Here is a 13,753-nt window from a genome sequence, read left to right as displayed (position 1 = left end):
AACAAGAGGTTGACTCGTGGGGGCCCCCCAGGGGTAGCCCCACCGGTGCAGCCCCCACGGGGAGAACAATACTTCTGCCGTAAGACCCAGGGAGGCAGGAAGTGAGTCACGGTTCTTCCTCAGTGTGTGAGCAAGAGAACCCACTGAGGGGAAACTGGGACAGGGCTGGCCCCGTCTAGCCTTGGAGTCTCTTCCCACTTATCCTGTGACCCAGAAGAAAGGTCCAGACAGCCAGAGCGCAATGCTGGCCGCCTCTAGGTGCCCCGCCCATCCTGGAAGCGGGTCCCAGGGGAGCCTTGGTGGGTATGAGGCGGAGCAGGAGGAGGCACTGGGGGGAGAACTCCCCAGTTTCTGCAGGCCCGGCCCTCCAATCTGGCCCTGGGCAGAATGCGGAAACCTTGACACTGTGTTGCTCAGAGGTGCATCACTGGGAGCAGAGGGCTGAGCAAGTGAGCACCTGTCTGCTTCACCCAGAGCTTCTCCACCTTCGTCCCAGTCCTGTTTTAGGGTTTCACACGCAGTTGTATTTTACTGCAGCTCTGTGGCTGAGAAGTATGTGAAAGCCACTCTCCTTGAGACCTCTCTGGGGGGGGTCCCCCCTCGGGAGAGTCCGGTCGGTGACGGCTAGCCGACCTGGTCCTTTTTCTCACTGGCACAAGGCCTGTGGGCAGGTGTTGTCCGCTGCGTCGCTCCCAACGGATATCCACATCCGCACGAGGGGCCTCAAGAGGCCTCAAGGCCCGAGGGAGTTAAACCGCTGCTGGAGCCCTGTCGACCTCTGGGTCACAACTGACCAGTTTTACACGGCCCTCAATAGGTGGGGCACCAGGTGACAGAAGCCTGGCAACAGGAAGGGTGTCACCCTGTGGGGAGGAGCGAGGCGTAAGGGAGGAAGGGGCTGTGAGTCCCGGAGAGAGGAGTTAGCTAGCTAGGTCTCTGCCCCGGGACTCGGGGGTAACCCGGGAGGCTCCGCAGAGCCAGCACCCAGTTAAACCCACCCGGTCACCCTCATCACAGGCACTTCCAGTGTCCCTGTGGGGTGCTCTTGGGGGGGTCCCCTTCTTTTAGAACCTCCTCTCCACTCTCAGGCTCCTCAAACAAAGCCTCCGGCAGCAAAACCCACACCTGGCTTTCATCAAAATGTGTACACCACATTCATACGCACATAGAAGTCCACACAACAGAGTTGAATTGTCTTCTCTAAAAGGGTGGGATTTGCAAGTCCTCTGTTCTCTTTTTTGCTTCCCCGCGTTTTACAGGTATGTCTCCAGTCACGCTTTCCATCAACTAACAAAGCCTTAAAGTCACACAAACAGAATAAAGCATGTCCGTACTTCACCATGCAGCTCCAGCCACACCTGGGTCGCTCCCGAACACTGCTGGGCAACAGCCAGGCTCCTCCTATCCCAACGCGGGGCAGGGCCCTGCCAGGTCTGGCTAAACCATTTTGGGGAAAATCTCCTTTATACGACAGGCAAGCGGGGTGTCTGTGGGTGGTGGGGAGGAGCCAGGAGTGATGTGGTGGTGAAATGGCTAGTCCCGCTGGGACGGGATCCCAGCACGGCCAGCCCTTGTTATGTTCCCAGTCATTGGGGTGGGTCGGCCGAATGACCGGTCGGGGTAGGGGCCCCCTTCTGTGCCTTCTGCCTTGCCTTCAATGTCGAGCCAGCGCTACCTGCCACCGGGTACTGAATGGGTGTGTTGGCTGCAATCTAAGCTGGCAGACGTTCATTGAGCACCTACTGAGCGCTGGGCCCTGCTGCCTCGAGCTGAGTTGCTCACAGCTGGTCCTCGGAAGCCAGCGGCTGCATCTGGTGGGACGGGGAGGAGGTGCCTGAGGTGGATGGCCAGGACCTCCCCAAACCTGTGTCCTACAACGTGGTCTTGCAGCTCCAACACGCCTCTGTCTTTCCTTCTCCCTCTTGATCCGGAGAAGTAACAGACAATCATGAATTCTTGTTGACTTTTCCAATTAGTCCTGGCATCGGGAAGGGGTTTCTCAGCCTCAGCACACCGACATCCTGGGCTGGATCCCTGGTTTTCATGGGGCTGTCCGATACTTGGAGTGTTTAGGAACATCCCCAGCCTCTAAACACCAGTTAGGTGGGTGCCAGTGACACTCCCCACCCCCGTTATGACAACCAAAAATGTCGCTAGACATTGCCAGATGTCCCCCGGGCTGCCGATCGCCCCCAGCTGAGAACCACTTCCACAGCGAGGAAGAGAAATGACGGCGGTGTGGAGGCGGCTGGTGTGCCACCCGCGGAGCCCCGGGACGGTCTGCTGGGAACTCTGCGCGGAGACAGCTGGCAGCGAGGGAGAGACTCCCAAACCCCAAACCGCCGGGCACGGCAATGCAACAATGAGGCCATTTAGTGTTCAGGGCAAGCAGTCTTACGTCTCTCCACGACATCTGAGGACATGGCTTTCAGCGGGGTTACGGACCGTGCCGAGCCAAGGAGAGGGACAATCGAGGCGATTGCGCTCTGTTTCCAGGGCGGGGAAGTGGGTGAGACAGCTTCGAGTTGAACGTGTGGCTGCCGGGGAGGGGGGACTGGGGGCGGGGGAGGGGGGAGTCTTTGGGGAGCGATGGGTATGCTCATTATCTAGACAGCGGTGCTGGTCTCACGGGTGGAAACGCACGGTGACACAGACCAAGCTGTATACTTTAAATGCGCTGTGTCGGTCACACTAAAAAAAAAGGCGGTTTTAAAACGTATTTGTTCAAAGTGGTAGCCCCTGAAAGACATTATTTTGAAAATCTGCGAGTGTGCGGTGGCCCATTTCTGGACTGTGCCAGAGAGAGGAGGTGCAACTGGGGAGACGGCCGCGGGACTCCACAGGCGAACAGGAGAGAGGGACCGGGCCCCAGGGCTGCGGGAGAAAGCAGGGGACGCGCTGCAGCTCGGGCCAGGCCTCCGCCGTGAGGGCGGCAAGTCTACCCGAGGCGCGGGGCGGCGCCGGGGAGTTTTTCCACTGGAAGATGCTATCAGACCAGTGTGTCTGGGCCCGTAGCGAGGGGGCTCAGGAAAATAAAATAACAAATGTGCTGCTGGCTGCCAGTAGAGGAACAAATGATTCTGGAAACTACAGGCTCCTCCACTCACTTTAATCCCTAAGACAGATATTGCGGGGGTGGGGGTGGGGGTGGGGGAGAGTCAGTCAGTACTTGGGGGGGGCGGAGCCATCCCTTAGCGGCGCCTGGAACCTGTACCTGGGGAGCGGGCCACCCATGCCCAAGGGGCTGCGCCGGGCACAGAGGATGCCAGACATGCCAGGTGAGAGGCCTGTGGCGGCCGCTCCCTGACGGGAGGAGTGCTTCTGAGCTGCAGGAGACCTCCCCGGGGTCCCCGAGAGCCCCCCGAGAGGCTCGGGAGCAAGGAGAGGGCTCGTGTTGGGGCTAAGTTCTGTGTGGAGGGCTGACAGTACACCGGGCATTTCACTCACTCGCTCGCAGACACTGACTGAGTACCTGGGGGGTGCACGGCCTCCTTCGGTGTTCCAGTTGTGGCCACAGACGCAGACTGGCCAGCGTGTAAGAGAAGTTCAGGCCGTCGTAAGTACTCAGGGGAAAAAAATCATAAGAGGGTGATGTGGAAGTTCCTGGGAAGGTCAAGGAAGGCCTCTGGGAGGAGGCGATATCTGAGCAGGGGCTCCAGAAAGAGGCAAAGGTGTGCAGGTCTGAGGTGGGAAGAGCGGGCTCCCAGGGCACAGGAAACCAGGAGGACACGCCTGGTATGTGAGCTCATGCACTTGGGGAGCGTGAGGGGCGGGGAGGGTGAAGGGTGAGGAGTGACGAGTAGGCGACAGGGAGGTCGTGGAGCGTGCGGCAGGCTGGTCCGGATGCTGAATTAAATTCTCAGAGCAGTGGACCGTTTGGGAGAATTTCTCTAATTTATCCTTTTAAGAGGCCCCTCGGACTACCGTGGGGAGGAGACATGTAGGGGGTGACAGTGGAAGCTCCCCAACAGCCCAACGCAGGAGTCGCCATTAGTGACCCTCCTAAGTTACCTGCTGGGCGGGGGACCGGTTTGGGGAACCAGTGTGACTCTCACAACACAGTGAGTGAGTCTGTGAGCTCCTGAGTGGGCCCGGGAAGGATGGGGTCCCATCCTGGGAAGGACGGGGTGCCACACAGGGCCCTGGCAAGCTGGAGCCTCCTCAGGCTGAGAGTTGGCCGGCCAAGCCTGGGGTCCCACTGTCCAAGGCTTCTCCCTAAAGCCCACCTATGTGGGCATCTTTCGCAGGGAAGTTGGCACTAAGGGATGCTTTGAGTTCACAGTTCAAACTCTCCGAGAGCTGACTCGCTCATCCCATCGCAGGCACTGGGCTGAGCACCTTATACTCGTCTATGGCTCCTAACAACACGGAGGCAGGCACTACTGCTATCCCCATTGTATGGATTAAGAAACTGAGGCCTAGAGCGCTGGCTGGGAACTTGGAAGAAGATCCAACCCGTGGAGAGAGAACGGAAAGCTTTCTGCCCCTAGAAGAGGGAGAACTAGGGCTGAAGCGGCCACGTGTTCCCTTAGACGTCATGAGGCGGGTGGCTCTGCGCTGGTTCACATCTGGCGAGGGGAGCTGCCAGCCTCCCGCACCGCAGTGTGTGCCCAGAGCAGCCTTTGGTGGGGCGCATGAGGCACCTTGTACCTATTTTGCAAGCGGGCTGCTCTTTTGACCTCTTGCTTCTAAGGCCGGGGGTCAGCACCTAGACTTCTGAGGGAGCGTTTCCCAACCCGTTCACCTGGTGACATGCGGAATATGTGGGCAGCCGGCTGGGGCCAGGTGAGCCAGGATGAGGGGTGTAGGTGGGGCCACCCCTACCCCCTGATGCCTGCTTGGGGCTGGAGGTTCTCTCTAGAACCCATTCCAGACACACTGGCAGGCAACGTTTTCCGAGGGCTGCCTGGCGGTCTGGCCATGCGGGCCCCGCTGGCTGTATGTCTCGTCCCCCAGGGCTGGCCGCGTCCTTGTGTTGGCGAAGTTTCTTCTCACAGAGTCTGGGCTGGGCTGGCCTTCCCGACCTTCTCATTTTCAGGGAGAGGAAACACTTTCCAGATAACATTCTAGAAAGATGATCTCCTGGGAAGCAACACGCCTCTTTGTGTCTGGCAGCGGGTCTCCGACCTGAGCCCGGTTCGTTCCCCTTCAGGGAAAGGGACCCCCGCAGCTTCCCCCACAGTGACTGCGGCACGTGGTCTCTCTTGTGTTAGGTACACATTCCGCCTCTAGCGCTCATGCAACCAGCCACCACCCAACACGATCCAAAGGTCAAAACTGTGTAGACAAAGTACACACAAAGCAACCCCGCTCCTACCTTGCTCCTTCTGTGCAGTCCCCTCCACACCTGAGTCCCAATTTTTACTCGATCTGATGGATCTTTCCAGTGCTCTCTGCAAAAAAAGAAAAAGCGCCCTGGCTGGTGTAGCTCAGTGGATTGAGCGCGGGCCTGCGAACCACAGGATCGCGGTTCGATTCCCAGTCGGGGCACATGCCTGGGTTGCAGGCCAGTCCCCAGCAGGGGACGCACGAGAAGCAACCATACATTGATATTTCTCTCCTTCCCCTCCCCTCTAAAGATAAATAAATTAAAAAAAAATAAAAAGCACCCTATACCCGCATACATCTCTCTATTGTTATAGTACCCCCCTTTTGTGTCACAAGGTAGCATAGTACACCTTGTCTTTTTACTTAGCAATACAAGCTAGAGAAATTTACACAATAAATATGAACCCAACACAATTCGCCAAACGCTGGCCCCAGGGGAAGGACAATGCCGTTTGGCTGAGACCCAACCGCCGCCTGCGGAGACGTGGGGCTGAGCAGAGAGCAGGCCCCCTTCTGAGCGTGGCGTGCCTGTGGGTGCTGCCATGGGCTGGGGCGACTGGGTTCTCCCACGACTTTCCCCTCCCTCAGCCACTGCCACACTCTGTTTGCACAGTGGACTGTTACATCACTTGGCCTTCTCCTGGCTTCAACGCATCATTTGCGCATTAAATCCGCCTCTGCTCTTTTCTTGTTCGCCAGCAGCAATTAAAAAGGGCTGCCTGGTGCCAACACACTCGCCAACACAAACGCACACTCGGGCAGTGAAATCGCGTGTCAACAGGAGGTTGTCCGGTGGCCATGCCGACAGTAATGATAAAGAAAATAATCGCAATGGTCACATTTACGGGGAACTTGCTGTGGGGCGGAGCCATGCTAGCTGCTTCGTCTTCAGGGTCTTCTGCAGTCCTCCCGAGAACCCTCCAAAGCACACCCCGCTGTACACGTGAGGACATTCCGTCTCAGTGGGGTTAAAGAACTTGTCCACGGTCACATGTACAGGAAGTGGTACAGTCGGAACTTGAACCTGTGCCTGTCCAGCTGACCCCAGTGACCGCTGGAAGGGCTGGTGGCTGGGGCAGGGAACTTCCTGTTCTGTTTGCCATCGGGTCCTGGCCGCAACTGCTCACTGTGGCTATGCCCTGCTGGGCTGGGCTGCGCAGGTGAGTTGGGGCCTAAGGCAGCGGGCGAAAAGCAGGTGTGGGGGGTGAGGTCCCCGTTGGGGCCTGGACTCCCCGGGAAGTCTTTCCCTGAGTCCCGGGTGAAAGTGTGCCAAGCCTGGCCCCGTGGCCCTGCCCAGCTCTCCCACTATCACGGCGAACAAACACACACATGCCAAAGACACCACCTAGGAGATAATGATCTGTGTCCATGACTGGAACAATGACTTCTGTGAGCGCGGGTGGAGGGCTGAGTTCTGAATGTCCCTGCGTGGTCCCGGCCTGTGGGGCCGTGGCCTTGCACCGCCCTCTTTCCAAACCCCCCCTCCCGTCCTCTCCCACCCGCTCTCCTGTTGCTGCCTGTTGGTTCATTCCTTGTCTCGGCTTGTCCTTGTTCCCGATTACAGCCCCAGCTAATTCCAGGAGAGACAAGGCAGTCAGGGAGGCCTAAAACCGAAGCCCTCGGCCCAAGCTTAGCTGCCATCTCACGGAGTGCACCTGAGCGGCAGACGCTTCCTGGGCGACCGGCAGTTTGGCGAGGAAAATGAGGACCCAGTGCAGTCCTCCGGGAGCTGGCCTCCTGAATGGGCACCCCAGGGTGGGGGTTTGGCCCTCAGGGGTCTGAATGCCTGGGCAGGCCAGGCTGCTGGGGCTGACTCACACTGAGGGTCACATAGCCAAATGCCTGGACCCACGCAATGGCCGGGGACTCCCCTGCCTGCGGGAGACAGGGGAGAGCCCCAGGAGGCGCAGCTCCGAGGGAGGAGGGGAGGGCACCAGAGTGAGCCCACCTCTGCACCCTTGCTCAGACCCAGGCCGGAGAACACTAACACCCTCCCCCGCCCCCACTGCGCCCCAGGAAACCCAGCCTTTTCCGTTAAGCCTCTTACCCAACAAAGTAAGTTGGTTTCCGTTTTCCTAGATCAATAGAATTTATAGTAAAAACGACGCTACCCCCTCCCATTGGCTCCACATGACATGCTGGGCACTGTCAGAGCTCCAGAAACGCTGACCTCATCAAGCGGTGCCCGCTGTGGTCTTCTCTAGGCTCCCCATGACGGAGCTGGGGTGTCCTCTTGTTCTGGGTTGGAGCTTCTGCTGGACTCTAGGCCTTTCCCGTGGAAACAGCGTGGCTTCTTGCGTCATAAATGCCAGGCTTATGCAGGCGCCGTCCACCCCACCCTCTCACCTCCCTGACACCGTCCCATCTTCCACAGTCCCCACCTGAGCCCTGGCCTCCCTATTGTTCCCCTCTCTCTCCAGCCGCACTCCTACCTCAGGGCCTTTGCCCTGGCGGCTCCCGCTCTCCGGACGCCCCCTCCAGAGCACGCGTGCCCCTCAGCCCACTCTTCCATCTCAGGGCTGACTGCTGGCACGGCGCCTTTGCCAGCAGACAGAGCGCAAACAGAGCGCTCCCCGGCCCCCTGCCTCGCTTCAGTTTTCCTCTTAACGCTTCACCATAGCATGTCAGCTCTAGGTGGGTAAAGGTTTCCGTCTGCTTTGCTCACTGCTGTACCCCCAATGGCTTCAACAGTGCCTGGCACATAGTAGGTGGTCTGCAAATGCTTGTTGAACGAATGAGTTCACTGTGGAAAATTTGAGTCTACATAAAGACACACAGAAGAAATAAAAGATGCCTGGAATCTCCAGCCCTTCCAACTGAGCTCCCTGTCTCTGGAGGCATTCAAGTGGAAGCTGAGCATCCATTTGGTGAGGGGTTGGGCAATGGAGGGGAGCGGTGGGTGGAGGTGGGGGCTTGCTCCTCTCAGGAAAATACTGGGATCCTGCAAAACACTCCCCAGCACCCCAAGCCATTCCCTGCAATGCAGAGCCCGTGACCAGCACAGGGCTCTTCCCTCAGGCCTCAGCACTGGGTGGGGAGCCCTCCGCTCCCACCCAGAAAGCTTGGGAAGCAGGGTGGGGTGGATTCCCTCTCAGGGTCTGCTCGGGGCTCCGCAGATAGTGATAGGTGGGGTCGAACTGATCTGGACACTCACCGGCCTGGCTGATTTGAGGAAGGTCAGGCCAGCCCCACCCTCTCGGACGCGTCCCCACTGACCTGCCACAATGTCTGGAATTCCATCATTAGAGAGAGTTCAGTTTCTGCTTTTAGAACGCGCTCCTGGGAGGGCTGGGCGGCTGCCACCTCAGCCACATAAACCAGGTCTAAATTTGCGTGTCAGCCGAGAATGGGTCGTGAGGGGGTGTGAGTTTTGGTAACGGGGGCATTGAAAAGCCGGGGCGCTGCCAGGAAAGCGGGCGGCCTGACGGCGCTGTGCTCCGTGACAGGGGACTTGAAGGCCTCAAGGCAGCAGTTGTGACCTGAGAGATAAACCCCAGAGCCGGCGCTGGAGCCGGTTATCTGGGACAGGAAGTGGCTAAGAGAGGCACGAACCAGTACAAAATCCCCTCTCGACAGCCGCGTAATTTCTCCAGGGAATCGGCCTTCACAGAAATGGGGTTATTGGGGCACCTCACCTCTGGGGCGCCTGTGGGGAACTCCCTGAGGGGTCACCTGGGGCAGCACTTTTGGGGGGGGGGATCACAGTTTCGGTAAACACACAGCACACGCACCACCACGTCCTAGCCCCGACCCAGGGCAGACTGGTCATCCAGCACCACGCAGCAGCCCACGCGGTCACTGCTGACCTCTCCGAATTCGAACAGGAGGTGGAGTGCAATGGCTCTTTCTGGTGGGAGAGACATTTCTGAGGGTGGGGCAAAAGGAAGGTGTCTGCACCATCCCTGCCCACTGAGGACCAGAAGGTTAGGATTCCTCATGTGACAGTGAGGTGCCAAGAGGTCGAGGTTGATGGGGGAGAAGGGTCTGGAGCCCTTGCCCCCCCTGCTCCTGGCCTGGGTGCCGTTGCCGGTCACTGGATGTTAGTCCAGGACACAGAGAGCCTGCACATTCAACTGAAGAGGCTGTTCCAGTCCTGCCTGTCAACGAGCACGGACTGTAAGGTCCCGGGCCACTTGGGTCGACCTTGTAAAACTTGGCCTTTCTGGGCTCCGTGAGTCGGTGCGGCAGCAATGGGCAGATGTTGGGGAGGCCTGCTGCCTGGAGCCTGGCTGCTGGCCCGACATGTCCATTTGAGCTTTAGTCCCTGGCCTGTGTCCAGAACAAATACCCTCTGACAAAGCGGCCAGGCCCAGCCCAGGGAGACAAGCCTTGTTTTAGGACGGTCCCCACTCTGGGTGGGTCATCTCCTCTCACTTGGCCTCAGATGCCTGACCCATCAATGAGGAAGCTGACCTGTGACTTAACTTTGCTGAGCCTCGGTTTCCTCATTCATTAAATGTGGATAATAACACCTCCCTTGCTCATATGTCATAAGCATGGGATGAACTAATTCTATAAAACGCTTGGCACAGCGCCCTGCATGCAGCAGGTGCCCGTGGAGGGCAGCTGGCATCACCCGAGCACTTCCCAGCTCCGGGAGCCCAGCCGTGGGAATCACCCATCTCCTACTGGCTCGGTAGTCACCAGAACCGAAATATCCCGGGCAAGTCTGGAGGGGAGAGAATCTGTTTCTCCTGAATTTGGGGAAGGGCAAAAGAGATGAGGGCGCTCTCTCTTTGAGGAACAGCCCCGTTCCGTCAGGCCAGAGGTCAGATCCACACCTCTCCCGTCCCCAAGTCCTGAAGGCAGCAGAGGCCTGGCAGCCACCTTGCTAGTCCACTGGCAGAGCTGTGGCTTTGGTCCACACCCACCGGGGGGCTGACTGACTCCTGCCTGCTGGGAACTAGGCCAGATGGACGGACGTGGTGACAAGCAACAGTGACGTTTCCCCCCACTTCCTTTTACCTGCCCCGCTGTGTCTGCTGAGTCAAGGTCCCTTTGGGGACTGATGGAGGGAAGTAGCACGACACGGTAGGAAGTGGCAGGACACACTGGGCAGCCCCTGAGGACCGGGAAGACTTCAAAGAGAAATAAGAAGGTCTGAGGAAAACCAGAGCACACTGCCCTGGCTGGTGTGGCTCAGTGGGTTGAGTGCCCGCCTGCGAACCAGAGGGTTGCTGGCTCGATTCCCGGCCAGGGCACCTGCGTGGGTTGTGGGCAGGGTCCCCGGCTGGGGCATGTCAGAGGCAACCAATCCGTGTTCCTTTCCCTCTCTTTGAAATGGAGCAGAACTTTGTGGATGCCTTGATGAATAAAACTCCTAGACTATGAAAAGTAATAAAAGTCTCTCTTTCTCTCTCTCTGAGTCCATCCACCACGCTGAAGGCCAGGACCCATGGCTGAGCCCCACGTACAGGTGGTGGCCAGTGAATGCCCGGCTAAGATCTCTGCTGATCATTTATCCCCTGTGAGTAAAGGAGCCTTCGGGGTGCCAGCCCCCAGCTATCAAGTCTCCCAGGCAGACACAAGCTGTTCCTTCTGGGACCTGTCCACGTCCCTGGCCCACAGAACCCGTGAGCCTAGGAACGGTTGTTCTCTTCCCTTGAATGGGAGCGCGCTAGGAGTTTGGGCTTTGCTTCGGGCATCGTGGGAAGCTGCTGGATGCTTTGGGCGTGGGGTGGCCATGGCGCTGGGCTAGGAAAGCCTCTCTGACCACATACAGAGAGGGGAACAAAAGCAGGAAGGCCACCGACAGGGCCACTGCACCAGTGCGGGCCTTTGTGAGGAGGGGCCATGGGGCAAGGAAGAGGGGGCTTGGGGGGTGGGCAACAGAAAGGAGACAGAGTTGCAGGTGAGGCCCCGTGGTCACCTCAGCTCGGGCACCAATATGGCCGCTTCCTTTTTGGAGCTTAGCTCTATCACCCATAAAAGGAGTGAGGCAAAAACAAATAAACGAATGGTGGTTACTGCTCCCACTTCCTTGTGTATAAATCATAAATCCGCCCCCCCCACCAGGTGCTTGAGGCCCAGCCTGTGTCCCCCTTTCCCAAAGTCAGGCCCTTCCCATTCCACGTCCTGCCTGGCACACAGGTCCTGGCCGAGCTCACTGATACTCACTTCCACTTGTTGCCAGCCCATCGCCACTGCATGACGGCGACTGTAGCATCAATCGGTGACATTTCCGGTTTCCCTGCGGCCACACTCACATGAGCGCCTCTGCAGACTCTGGGGGAGGAAGAGTCGGTCATGGACACGCTCCCCTTCAACCTGGTGAGATGCCACCTTCTGCCATTGCCAAGTGGCCTTACCAATCTACTCCTCCGCCTGCTGTGTTTAAGGCTGGGGTCCAAGTGTGGTCGCATCCGCTTTTCAAAGACACGTTTGTCTCTCTGTGGGGGACACGTAATATCGCGTTGACCTGTTAATGTACATTTCTCTGACACCTGTAAGGAAGACCCTCTTCTGACATGATTATTGGCTGTCCAGGTTTCTTCTTCAACGAGGCACTTGTTCACAGCATATGCTGACTTTTCTACTGGGCCCTTTGTCTTTCTTCTTGATTTGCAGAAGTTCTTAACCTATTCTGCAAACTAACCTCCTGCGGGTTGTAGGCATTGCATTTGCATTCTCTTCTCAGATGGCGAGGTTTTACTGAGCTGCACACTTAGGCTGTGCATTTCTCATTATGCATATTAGAATTCACAAAAAAATTTTCTTTAAAAATCATTCCGTACTCTGAGGCCATAAAACTGGTCTCCTGGATTTTCTTTCAAATGTGTTAACGTTTTGCTATTCACATGTAAGCCTTGAACCCACCTGGAGATGCGTGTGTGGAGGTAGTTGGGGATCTAATTTTACTTTTTCCATATGGATCGCCACCCGCCTCAGCTCCGTCTGTAAGAGCCAGTCTCCTCCCCACGGGCAGGTGAGGACTCTCTGTCATAGAGGAAGTTCCCATCGGCGCTCGGTTCTGCCTCTGGGCCCTTCTTCTGTTCCTCTCTTCTCTTCATGGCCTGATTCCAAAGCAGGTCTGCTTCATGTCTGCAAAATGTTTTACTATTTGGCAGGACTCGCTGGGGGACTTGAAGACAGCAAATGTAGTTAGAATGATGCTGCGACAAGGTCACCGTGGTGAGCTGGACGTGGGGTTTAGAGGCCAAGGCCCAGGGGTCAGGGTGGCCGCTGCGGTGGCTGGGAAGTGGGCCGATGTCGGAAGCGGAGTGGAGGTAAAGCGCACCAGCATCAGTGCTCATGGACCGGAAAAACTGGGACCAACGCTGACTCCTTGGGTTTGGGTCAAGTTAGCTGGGAGGGTGGTGGTGCCATTTGCTGAGACGAGGAAGCCTGGGTGAAGCCGACGGGTGGGGCCTTAGAAAGTGCCCACTAAATGGCTGGAAGGATGAATGAAGAGCGAGGGTCAGCGGGGGGTGAGTGAGTGGGGGGCGAGTGAGCGGGCGCTGCTGCCCTACCTCCTTCCTGCTGAGTCCTCCAGGAGGATTAAGCACCGCTGTCCTTGTCTCACCTTTAGCTGTTTTACTGCATCCGTGTCACGGAACCCAATGCAACTGTCATTGCCTAGGGAGAGGACATCTTCCCTGCCTGTGACATGGTTCCTCCCCGCCCCGCCCGCTGGCTCAGCGCTGGGCCCCCAGGTTCTTGGTCCCAGGACCCTGGGTCATGGAAGGCCTGTAGTGGCACAGCAGGCTGGGAGTAGCTTGGGGAGAGCAGAACTAAGCCCCCAAGGCCGCCTCTGTCACTCACCTCCTCCCACAGTGAAGGAAGTGGCCTGGGTGATCTGTGTGTCACTTGGGGGGGCTGTGCTATGTGTCAGCTGAAGCCAGGAGCTGGGTGTGAAGGATGCCCCACCTGGAACTTATGGCCTTTGTGGCCCTGCCTGTGGGCGGGGGCTCAGACCTGGGGTTTTCGAGCAGATTATGGCTCTGTTTCCAGACTGGTGCTGGCCCATCCCCCCAGCTATTATGGAAACACCTTCCGTTTATAAAACACAGAAACTGCCTCTGAGCACCGGAGCTGAGTCACTTTGTCGAGCAAGACTTCCGCTGGGGCAGCGTTTTCGGTCGGGCCTGGGTGGGGCTCCGTGCGAAACCTGTGTTTACCCTGCGGACAGCCTCAGGTGGCCTGGCAGGCCCACTCCTTCCTTCACTTGCTCCCGCAGTTGGTCGCGATTTTAAGCCCTTTCTGCGTTTTGAGAGTGGAGCCCTGAGCCCTGTCACCGGGATGACTGAAGAGGAGGGACCCTTGATCCTCAAACCCCCACATAACTGAGGGAGTACGTGGAGGGGGGCGGGTGTGAGGAAGATGAGGAAGAGAAGAGAAAGGAGGACCTCAGGGGAAAAGCAGGCTCGGCCTAGGTCCGACCCTGCCTGAGCACCTGGGAGGCCTTGGCTCAGACTGGGGCCGAGCG

General features: G+C 57.9%; 1 long non-coding RNA gene across 2 annotated transcripts; it reads right to left on the bottom strand.

Annotated features, from left to right (window-relative positions):
• Nucleotides 1-3,478: 3,478 nt before the first annotated feature.
• On the bottom strand, nucleotides 3,479-7,626 carry LOC118991952 (uncharacterized). Of its 2 annotated transcripts, none has more exons than XR_005067508.1 (3): nucleotides 7,499-7,626; nucleotides 5,318-5,393; nucleotides 3,479-3,563 (listed from the first exon to the last, which is right to left on the bottom strand). It is a non-coding gene; the product is annotated as an uncharacterized LOC118991952 (long non-coding RNA). The 2 variants fall into 2 exon arrangements; XR_005067509.1 differs by lacking the exon at nucleotides 3,479-3,563 and adding an exon at nucleotides 4,974-5,082.
• Between the last annotated feature and the right edge of the window lie 6,127 nt (nucleotides 7,627-13,753).

Source organism: Sturnira hondurensis, unplaced genomic scaffold (assembly GCF_014824575.4).
Source record: "Sturnira hondurensis isolate 20B ecotype Veracruz unplaced genomic scaffold, ASM1482457v3 Scaffold0007865, whole genome shotgun sequence".
Lineage (NCBI taxonomy): Eukaryota > Metazoa > Chordata > Mammalia > Chiroptera > Phyllostomidae > Sturnira > Sturnira hondurensis.
Note: the sequence above shows the minus strand (reverse complement) of the source record. Positions and strands in the feature narration are given on the sequence as shown.